Source organism: Somniosus microcephalus, chromosome 11 (genome assembly GCF_052327205.1).
Source record: "Somniosus microcephalus isolate GS21.2 chromosome 11, FLI_Smic_1.0, whole genome shotgun sequence".
In the NCBI taxonomy this organism is placed as follows: domain Eukaryota; kingdom Metazoa; phylum Chordata; class Chondrichthyes; order Squaliformes; family Somniosidae; genus Somniosus; species Somniosus microcephalus.
The window spans coordinates 128,349,467-128,362,766 of record NC_140997.1 but is presented as its reverse complement, the minus strand read 5'-3'; positions in this window follow the sequence as shown (position 1 = coordinate 128,362,766).

Here is a 13,300-nt window from a genome sequence, read left to right as displayed (position 1 = left end):
TCTACTTCACCTGGTGTTCAATGTAATACGATTCTACTTCACCTGGTGTTCAATGTAATACGATTCTACTTCACCTGGTGTTCAATGTAATACGATTCTACTTCACCTGGTGTTCAATGTAATACGATTCTACTTCACCTGGTGTACAATGTAATACGATTCTACTTCACCTGGTGTTCAATGTAATACGATTCTACATCACCTGGTGTACAATGTAATACGATTCTACGTCACCTGGTGTGCAATGTAATACGATTCTACGTCACCTGGTGTACAATGTAATACGATTCTACATCACCTGGTGTACAATGTAATATGATTCTACATCACCTGGTGTACAATGTAATAAGATTCTACTTCACCTGGTGTACAATGTAATACGATTCTACATCACCTGGTGTACAATGTAATAAGATTCTACTTCACCTGGTGTGCAATGTAATACGATTCTACGTCACCTGGTGTACAATGTAATAAGATTCTACTTCACCTGGTGTACAATGTAATACGATTCTACATCACCTGGTGTACAATGTAATACGATTCTACTTCACCTGATGTACAATGTAATACGATTCTACGTCACCTGGTGTACAATGTAATAAGATTCTACTTCACCTGGTGTGCAATGTAATACGATTCTACTTCACCTGGTGTACAATGTAATATGATTCTACTTCACCTGGTGTACAATGTAATACGATTCTACTTCACCTGGTGTACAATGTAATATGATTCTACTTCACCTGGTGTTCAATGTAATACGATTAGGGCAGAATCGTATTACATTGAACACCAGGTGAAGTAGAATCATATTACATTGTACACCAGGTGAAGTAGAATCGTATTACATTGTACACCAGGTGAAGTAGAATCATATTACATTGTACACCAGGTGAAGTAGAATCGTATTACATTGCACACCAGGTGAAGTAGAATCTTATTACATTGTACACCAGGTGACGTAGAATCGTATTACATTGTACATCAGGTGAAGTAGAATCGTATTACATTGTACACCAGGTGATGTAGAATCGTATTACATTGTACACCAGGTGAAGTAGAATCTTATTACATTGTACACCAGGTGACGTAGAATCGTATTACATTGCACACCAGGTGAAGTAGAATCTTATTACATTGTACACCAGGTGATGTCAGAATCGTATTACATTGTACACCAGGTGAAGTAGAATCTTATTACATTGTACACCAGGTGATGTAGAATCATATTACATTGTACACCAGGTGATGTAGAATCGTATTACATTGTACACCAGGTGACGTAGAATCGTATTACATTGCACACCAGGTGACGTAGAATCGTATTACATTGTACACCAGGTGATGTAGAATCGTATTACATTGAACACCAGGTGAAGTAGAATCGTATTACATTGTACACCAGGTGAAGTAGAATCGTATTACATTGAACACCAGGTGAAGTAGAATCGTATTACATTGAACACCAGGTGAAGTAGAATCGTATTACATTGAACACCAGGTGAAGTAGAATCGTATTACATTGAACACCAGGTGAAGTAGAATCGTATTACATTGTACACCAGGTGAAGTAGAATCGTATTACATTGTACACCAGGTGAAGTAGAATCGTATTACATTGAACACCAGGTGAAGTAGAATCTTATTACATTGTACACCAGGTGACGTAGAATCGTATTACATTGTACACCAGGTGAAGTAGAATCTTATTACATTGAACACCAGGTGAAGTAGAATCGTATTACATTGAACACCAGGTGAAGTAGAATCGTATTACATTGAACACCAGGTGAAGTAGAATCATATTACATTGTACACCAGGTGAAGTAGAATCGTATTACATTGAACACCAGGTGAAGTAGAATCGTATTACATTGAACACCAGGTGAAGTAGAATCATATTACATTGTACACCAGGTGAAGTAGAATCGTATTACATTGAACACCAGGTGAAGTAGAATCGTATTACATTGAACACCAGGTGAAGTAGAATCATATTACATTGAACACCAGGTGAAGTAGAATCATATTACATTGAACACCAGGTGAAGTAGAATCATATTACATTGAACACCAGGTGAAGTAGAATCTTATTACATTGTACACCAGGTGAAGTAGAATCGTATTACATTGAACACCAGGTGAAGTAGAATCATATTACATTGAACACCAGGTGAAGTAGAATCATATTACATTGAACACCAGGTGAAGTAGAATCTTATTACATTGTACACCAGGTGAAGTAGAATCATATTACATTGTACACCAGGTGACGTAGAATCGTATTACATTGTACACCAGGTGAAGTAGAATCATATTACATTGAACACCAGGTGAAGTAGAATCATATTACATTGTACACCAGGTGACGTAGAATCGTATTACATTGTACACCAGGTGAAGTAGAATCGTATTACATTGAACACCAGGTGAAGTAGAATCGTATTACATTGAACACCAGGTGAAGTAGAATCATATTACATTGTACACCAGGTGAAGTAGAATCGTATTACATTGTACACCAGGTGACGTAGAATCGTATTACATTGTACACCAGGTGAAGTAGAATCTTATTACATTGAACACCAGGTGAAGTAGAATCATATTACATTGTACACCAGGTGAAGTAGAATCGTATTACATTGAACACCAGGTGAAGTAGAATCTTATTACATTGTACACCAGGTGAAGTAGAATCGTATTACATTGAACACCAGGTGAAGTAGAATCATATTACATTGTACACCAGGTGAAGTAGAATCGTATTACATTGTACACCAGGTGAAGTAGAATCGTATTACATTGAACACCAGGTGAAGTAGAATCATATTACATTGTACACCAGGTGACGTAGAATCGTATTACATTGTACACCAGGTGAAGTAGAATCTTATTACATTGAACACCAGGTGAAGTAGAATCATATTACATTGTACACCAGGTGAAGTAGAATCGTATAACATTGAACACCAGGTGAAGTAGAATCTTATTACATTGTACACCAGGTGAAGTAGAATCGTATTACATTGAACACCAGGTGAAGTAGAATCATATTACATTGAACACCAGGTGAAGTAGAATCATATTACATTGAACACCAGGTGAAGTAGAATCTTATTACATTGTACACCAGGTGAAGTAGAATCGTATTACATTGTACACCAGGTGAAGTAGAATCGTATTACATTGTACACCAGGTGAAGTAGAATCGTATTACATTGTACACCAGGTGAAGTAGAATCGTATTACATTGTACACCAGGTGACGTAGAATCGTATTACATTGAACACCAGGTGAAGTAGAATCATATTACATTGTACACCAGGTGAAGTAGAATCGTATTGCATTGTACACCAGGTGAAGTAGAATCGTATTACATTGTACACCAGGTGAAGTAGAATCGCATTACATTGAACACCAGGTGAAGTAGAATCATATTACATTGTACACCAGGTGAAGTAGAATCGTATTACATTGTACACCAGGTGACGTAGAATAGTATTACATTGTACACCAGGTGAAGTAGAATCATATTACATTGTACACCAGGTGAAGTAGAATCGTATTACATTGTACACCAGGTGAAGTAGAATCGCATTACATTGAACACCAGGTGAAGTAGAATCATATTACATTGTACACCAGGTGAAGTAGAATCGTATTACATTGTACACCAGGTGACGTAGAATCGTATTACATTGTACACCAGGTGAAGTAGAATCATATTACATTGTACACCAGGTGAAGTAGAATCATATTACATTGTACACCAGGTGAAGTAGAATCATATTACATTGTACACCAGGTGAAGTAGAATCGTATTACATTGTACACCAGGTGAAGTAGAATCGTATTACATTGGACACCAGGTGAAGTAGAATCACATTACATTGTACACCAGGTGAAGGAGAATCGTATTACATTGTACACCAGGTGAAGTAGAATCGTATTACATTGAACACCAGGTGAAGTAGAATCATATTACATTGAACACCAGGTGAAGTAGAATCGTATTACATTGAACACCAGGTGAAGTAGAATCGTATTACATTGTACACCAGGTGAAGTAGAATCGTATTACATTGTACACCAGGTGAAGTAGAATCGTATTACATTGTACACCAGGTGAAGTAGAATCGCATTACATTGAACACCAGGTGAAGTAGAATCGTATTACATTGTACATCAGGTGAAGTAGAATCGCATTACATTGTACACCAGGTGAAGTAGAATCGTATTACATTGTACATCAGGTGAAGTAGAATCGTATTACATTGTACACCAGGTGACGTAGAATCGTATTACATTGAACACCAGGTGAAGTAGAATCATATTACATTGAACACCAGGTGAAGTAGAATCGCATTACATTGAACACCAGGTGAAGTAGAATCATATTACATTGAACACCAGGTGAAGTAGAATCATATTACATTGAACACCAGGTGAAGTAGAATCGCATTACATTGAACACCAGGTGAAGTAGAATCATATTACATTGAACACCAGGTGAAGTAGAATCATATTACATTGAACACCAGGTGAAGTAGAATCATATTACATTGCACACCAGGTGACGTAGAATCGTATTACATTGTACACCAGGTGAAGTAGAATCATATTACATTGTACACCAGGTGAAGTAGAATCGTATTACATTGTACACCAGGTGAAGTAGAATCGTATTACATTGTACACCAGGTGAAGTAGAATCGTATTACATTGTACATCAGGTGACGTAGAATCGTATTACATTGTACACCAGGTGAAGTAGAATCGTATTACATTGTACACCAGGTGAAGTAGAATCGTATTACATTGAACACCAGGTGAAGTAGAATCGTATTACATTGTACACCAGGTGAAGTAGAATCGTATTACATTGTACACCAGGTGAAGTAGAATCGTATTACATTGTACACCAGGTGATGTAGAATCGTATTACATTGAACACCAGGTGAAGTAGAATCGTATTACATTGTACACCAGGTGAAGTAGAATCATATTACATTGTACACCAGGTGAAGTAGAATCGTATTACATTGAACACCAGGTGAAGTAGAATCATATTACATTGTACACCAGGTGAAGTAGAATCGTATTACATTGTACACCAGGTGAAGTAGAATCATATTACATTGTACACCAGGTGAAGTAGAATCGTATTACATTGCACACCAGGTGAAGTAGAATCTTATTACATTGTACACCAGGTGACGTAGAATCGTATTACATTGTACATCAGGTGAAGTAGAATCGTATTACATTGTACACCAGGTGATGTAGAATCGTATTACATTGTACACCAGGTGAAGTAGAATCTTATTACATTGTACACCAGGTGACGTAGAATCGTATTACATTGCACACCAGGTGAAGTAGAATCTTATTACATTGTACACCAGGTGATGTAGAATCGTATTACATTGTACACCAGGTGAAGTAGAATCTTATTACATTGTACACCAGGTGATGTAGAATCATATTACATTGTACACCAGGTGATGTAGAATCGTATTACATTGTACACCAGGTGACGTAGAATCGTATTACATTGCACACCAGGTGACGTAGAATCGTATTACATTGTACACCAGGTGATGTAGAATCGTATTACATTGAACACCAGGTGAAGTAGAATCGTATTACATTGTACACCAGGTGAAGTAGAATCGTATTACATTGAACACCAGGTGAAGTAGAATCGTATTACATTGAACACCAGGTGAAGTAGAATCGTATTACATTGAACACCAGGTGAAGTAGAATCGTATTACATTGAACACCAGGTGAAGTAGAATCGTATTACATTGTACACCAGGTGAAGTAGAATCGTATTACATTGAACACCAGGTGAAGTAGAATCGTATTACATTGAACACCAGGTGACGTAGAATCGTATTACATTGTACACCAGGTGAAGTAGAATCGTATTACATTGAACACCAGGTGAAGTAGAATCTTATTACATTGTACACCAGGTGACGTAGAATCGTATTACATTGTACACCAGGTGAAGTAGAATCTTATTACATTGAACACCAGGTGAAGTAGAATCGTATTACATTGAACACCAGGTGAAGTAGAATCGTATTACATTGAACACCAGGTGAAGTAGAATCATATTACATTGTACACCAGGTGAAGTAGAATCGTATTACATTGAACACCAGGTGAAGTAGAATCGTATTACATTGAACACCAGGTGAAGTAGAATCATATTACATTGTACACCAGGTGAAGTAGAATCGTATTACATTGAACACCAGGTGAAGTAGAATCGTATTACATTGAACACCAGGTGAAGTAGAATCATATTACATTGAACACCAGGTGAAGTAGAATCATATTACATTGAACACCAGGTGAAGTAGAATCATATTACATTGAACACCAGGTGAAGTAGAATCTTATTACATTGTACACCAGGTGAAGTAGAATCGTATTACATTGAACACCAGGTGAAGTAGAATCATATTACATTGTACACCAGGTGAAGTAGAATCGTATTACATTGTACACCAGGTGAAGTAGAATCGTATTACATTGTACATCAGGTGACGTAGAATCGTATTACATTGTACACCAGGTGAAGTAGAATCGTATTACATTGTACACCAGGTGAAGTAGAATCGTATTACATTGAACACCAGGTGAAGTAGAATCGTATTACATTGTACACCAGGTGAAGTAGAATCGTATTACATTGTACACCAGGTGAAGTAGAATCGTATTACATTGTACACCAGGTGATGTAGAATCGTATTACATTGAACACCAGGTGAAGTAGAATCGTATTACATTGTACACCAGGTGAAGTAGAATCATATTACATTGTACACCAGGTGAAGTAGAATCGTATTACATTGAACACCAGGTGAAGTAGAATCATATTACATTGTACACCAGGTGAAGTAGAATCGTATTACATTGTACACCAGGTGAAGTAGAATCATATTACATTGTACACCAGGTGAAGTAGAATCGTATTACATTGCACACCAGGTGAAGTAGAATCTTATTACATTGTACACCAGGTGACGTAGAATCGTATTACATTGTACATCAGGTGAAGTAGAATCGTATTACATTGTACACCAGGTGATGTAGAATCGTATTACATTGTACACCAGGTGAAGTAGAATCTTATTACATTGTACACCAGGTGACGTAGAATCGTATTACATTGCACACCAGGTGAAGTAGAATCTTATTACATTGTACACCAGGTGATGTAGAATCGTATTACATTGTACACCAGGTGAAGTAGAATCTTATTACATTGTACACCAGGTGATGTAGAATCATATACATTGTACACCAGGTGATGTAGAATCGTATTACATTGTACACCAGGTGACGTAGAATCGTATTACATTGCACACCAGGTGACGTAGAATCGTATTACATTGTACACCAGGTGATGTAGAATCGTATTACATTGAACACCAGGTGAAGTAGAATCGTATTACATTGTACACCAGGTGAAGTAGAATCGTATTACATTGAACACCAGGTGAAGTAGAATCGTATTACATTGAACACCAGGTGAAGTAGAATCGTATTACATTGAACACCAGGTGAAGTAGAATCGTATTACATTGAACACCAGGTGAAGTAGAATCGTATTACATTGTACACCAGGTGAAGTAGAATCGTATTACATTGAACACCAGGTGAAGTAGAATCGTATTACATTGAACACCAGGTGAAGTAGAATCGTATTACATTGTACACCAGGTGAAGTAGAATCGTATTACATTGAACACCAGGTGAAGTAGAATCTTATTACATTGTACACCAGGTGACGTAGAATCGTATTACATTGTACACCAGGTGAAGTAGAATCTTATTACATTGAACACCAGGTGAAGTAGAATCGTATTACATTGAACACCAGGTGAAGTAGAATCGTATTACATTGAACACCAGGTGAAGTAGAATCATATTACATTGTACACCAGGTGAAGTAGAATCGTATTACATTGAACACCAGGTGAAGTAGAATCGTATTACATTGTACACCAGGTGAAGTAGAATCATATTACATTGAACACCAGGTGAAGTAGAATCATATTACATTGTACACCAGGTGAAGTAGAATCGCATTACATTGAACACCAGGTGAAGTAGAATCATATTACATTGAACACCAGGTGAAGTAGAATCATATTACATTGTACACCAGGTGAAGTAGAATCGTATTACATTGAACACAGGTGAAGTAGAATCGTATTACATTGAACACCAGGTGAAGTAGAATCATATTACATTGAACACCAGGTGAAGTAGAATCATATTACATTGTACACCAGGTGAAGTAGAATCGCATTACATTGAACACCAGGTGAAGTAGAATCATATTACATTGAACACCAGGTGAAGTAGAATCATATTACATTGAACACCAGGTGAAGTAGAATCTTATTACATTGTACACCAGGTGAAGTAGAATCGTATTACATTGAACACCAGGTGAAGTAGAATCATATTACATTGAACACCAGGTGAAGTAGAATCATATTACATTGAACACCAGGTGAAGTAGAATCTTATTACATTGTACACCAGGTGAAGTAGAATCATATTACATTGTACACCAGGTGACGTAGAATCGTATTACATTGTACACCAGTTGAAGTAGAATCATATTACATTGAACACCAGGTGAAGTAGAATCATATTACATTGTACACCAGGTGACGTAGAATCGTATTACATTGTACACCAGGTGAAGTAGAATCGTATTACATTGAACACCAGGTGAAGTAGAATCGTATTACATTGAACACCAGGTGAAGTAGAATCATATTACATTGTACACCAGGTGAAGTAGAATCGTATTACATTGTACACCAGGTGACGTAGAATCGTATTACATTGTACACCAGGTGAAGTAGAATCTTATTACATTGAACACCAGGTGAAGTAGAATCATATTACATTGTACACCAGGTGAAGTAGAATCGTATTACATTGAACACCAGGTGAAGTAGAATCTTATTACATTGTACACCAGGTGAAGTAGAATCGTATTACATTGAACACCAGGTGAAGTAGAATCATATTACATTGTACACCAGGTGAAGTAGAATCGTATTACATTGACCACCAGGTGAAGTAGAATCATATTACATTGTACACCAGGTGAAGTAGAATCGTATTGCATTGTACACCAGGTGAAGTAGAATCGTATTACATTGAACACCAGGTGAAGTAGAATCATATTACATTGTACACCAGGTGACGTAGAATCGTATTACATTGTACACCAGGTGAAGTAGAATCTTATTACATTGAACACCAGGTGAAGTAGAATCATATTACATTGTACACCAGGTGAAGTAGAATCGTATTACATTGAACACCAGGTGAAGTAGAATCTTATTACATTGTACACCAGGTGAAGTAGAATCGTATTACATTGAACACCAGGTGAAGTAGAATCATATTACATTGAACACCAGGTGAAGTAGAATCATATTACATTGAACACCAGGTGAAGTAGAATCTTATTACATTGTACACCAGGTGAAGTAGAATCGTATTACATTGTACACCAGGTGAAGTAGAATCGTATTACATTGTACACCAGGTGAAGTAGAATCGTATTACATTGTACACCAGGTGAAGTAGAATCGTATTACATTGTACACCAGGTGACGTAGAATCGTATTACATTGAACACCAGGTGAAGTAGAATCATATTACATTGTACACCAGGTGAAGTAGAATCGTATTACATTGTACACCAGGTGAAGTAGAATCGTATTACATTGTACACCAGGTGAAGTAGAATCGCATTACATTGAACACCAGGTGAAGTAGAATCATATTACATTGTACACCAGGTGAAGTAGAATCGTATTACATTGTACACCAGGTGACGTAGAATCGTATTACATTGTACACCAGGTGAAGTAGAATCATATTACATTGTACACCAGGTGAAGTAGAATCGTATTACATTGTACACCAGGTGAAGTAGAATCGCATTACATTGAACACCAGGTGAAGTAGAATCATATTACATTGTACACCAGGTGAAGTAGAATCGTATTACATTGTACACCAGGTGACGTAGAATCGTATTACATTGTACACCAGGTGAAGTAGAATCATATTACATTGTACACCAGGTGAAGTAGAATCATATTACATTGTACACCAGGTGAAGTAGAATCATATTACATTGTACACCAGGTGAAGTAGAATCGTATTACATTGTACACCAGGTGAAGTAGAATCGTATTACATTGTACACCAGGTGAAGTAGAATCACATTACATTGTACACCAGGTGAAGTAGAATCGTATTACATTGTACACCAGGTGAAGTAGAATCGTATTACATTGAACACCAGGTGAAGTAGAATCATATTACATTGAACACCAGGTGAAGTAGAATCGTATTACATTGAACACCAGGTGAAGTAGAATCGTATTACATTGTACACCAGGTGAAGTAGAATCGTATTACATTGTACACCAGGTGAAGTAGAATCGTATTACATTGTACACCAGGTGAAGTAGAATCGCATTACATTGAACACCAGGTGAAGTAGAATCGTATTACATTGTACATCAGGTGAAGTAGAATCGCATTATATTGTACACCAGGTGAAGTAGAATCGTATTACATTGTACATCAGGTGAAGTAGAATCGTATTACATTGTACACCAGGTGACGTAGAATCGTATTACATTGAACACCAGGTGAAGTAGAATCATATTACATTGAACACCAGGTGAAGTAGAATCGCATTACATTGAACACCAGGTGAAGTAGAATCATATTACATTGAACAGCAGGTGAAGTAGAATCATATTACATTGAACACCAGGTGAAGTAGAATCGCATTACATTGAACACCAGGTGAAGTAGAATCATATTACATTGAACACCAGGTGAAGTAGAATCATATTACATTGAACACCAGGTGAAGTAGAATCATATTACATTGCACACCAGGTGACGTAGAATCGTATTACATTGTACACCAGGTGAAGTAGAATCATATTACATTGTACACCAGGTGAAGTAGAATCGTATTACATTGTACACCAGGTGAAGTAGAATCGTATTACATTGTACACCAGGTGAAGTAGAATCGTATTACATTGTACATCAGGTGACGTAGAATCGTATTACATTGTACACCAGGTGAAGTAGAATCGTATTACATTGTACACCAGGTGAAGTAGAATCGTATTACATTGAACACCAGGTGAAGTAGAATCGTATTACATTGTACACCAGGTGAAGTAGAATCGTATTACATTGTACACCAGGTGAAGTAGAATCGTATTACATTGTACACCAGGTGATGTAGAATCGTATTACATTGAACACCAGGTGAAGTAGAATCGTATTACATTGTACACCAGGTGAAGTAGAATCATATTACATTGTACACCAGGTGAAGTAGAATCGTATTACATTGAACACCAGGTGAAGTAGAATCATATTACATTGTACACCAGGTGAAGTAGAATCGTATTACATTGTACACCAGGTGAAGTAGAATCATATTACATTGTACACCAGGTGAAGTAGAATCGTATTACATTGCACACCAGGTGAAGTAGAATCTTATTACATTGTACACCAGGTGACGTAGAATCGTATTACATTGTACATCAGGTGAAGTAGAATCGTATTACATTGTACACCAGGTGATGTAGAATCGTATTACATTGTACACCAGGTGAAGTAGAAACTTATTACATTGTACACCAGGTGACGTAGAATCGTATTACATTGCACACCAGGTGAAGTAGAATCTTATTACATTGTACACCAGGTGATGTAGAATCGTATTACATTGTACACCAGGTGAAGTAGAATCTTATTACATTGTACACCAGGTGATGTAGAATCATATTACATTGTACACCAGGTGATGTAGAATCGTATTACATTGTACACCAGGTGACGTAGAATCGTATTACATTGCACACCAGGTGACGTAGAATCGTATTACATTGTACACCAGGTGATGTAGAATCGTATTACATTGAACACCAGGTGAAGTAGAATCGTATTACATTGTACACCAGGTGAAGTAGAATCGTATTACATTGAACACCAGGTGAAGTAGAATCGTATTACATTGAACACCAGGTGAAGTAGAATCGTATTACATTGAACACCAGGTGAAGTAGAATCGTATTACATTGAACACCAGGTGAAGTAGAATCGTATTACATTGTACACCAGGTGAAGTAGAATCGTATTACATTGAACACCAGGTGAAGTAGAATCGTATTACATTGAACACCAGGTGACGTAGAATCGTATTACATTGTACACCAGGTGAAGTAGAATCGTATTACATTGAACACCAGGTGAAGTAGAATCTTATTACATTGTACACCAGGTGACGTAGAATCGTATTACATTGTACACCAGGTGAAGTAGAATCTTATTACATTGAACACCAGGTGAAGTAGAATCGTATTACATTGAACACCAGGTGAAGTAGAATCGTATTACATTGAACACCAGGTGAAGTAGAATCATATTACATTGTACACCAGGTGAAGTAGAATCGTATTACATTGAACACCAGGTGAAGTAGAATCGTATTACATTGAACACCAGGTGAAGTAGAATCATATTACATTGTACACCAGGTGAAGTAGAATCGTATTACATTGAACACCAGGTGAAGTAGAATCGTTTTACATTGAACACCAGGTGAAGTAGAATCATATTACATTGAACACCAGGTGAAGTAGAATCATATTACATTGAACACCAGGTGAAGTAGAATCATATTACATTGAACACCAGGTGAAGTAGAATCTTATTACATTGTACACCAGGTGAAGTAGAATCGTATTACATTGAACACCAGGTGAAGTAGAATCATATTACATTGAACACCAGGTGAAGTAGAATCATATTACATTGAACACCAGGTGAAGTAGAATCTTATTACATTGTACACCAGGTGAAGTAGAATCATATTACATTGTACACCAGGTGACGTAGAATCGTATTACATTGTACACCAGGTGAAGTAGAATCATATTACATTGAACACCAGGTGAAGTAGAATCATATTACATTGTACACCAGGTGACGTAGAATCGTATTACATTGTACACCAGGTGAAGTAGAATCGTATTACATTGAACAGCAGGTGAAGTAGAATCATATTACATTGTACACCAGGTGAAGTAGAATCGTATTACATTGTACACCAGGTGACGTAGAATCGTATTACATTGAACACCAGGTGAAGTAGAATCATATTACATTGTACACCAGGTGCAGTAGAATCGTATTACAT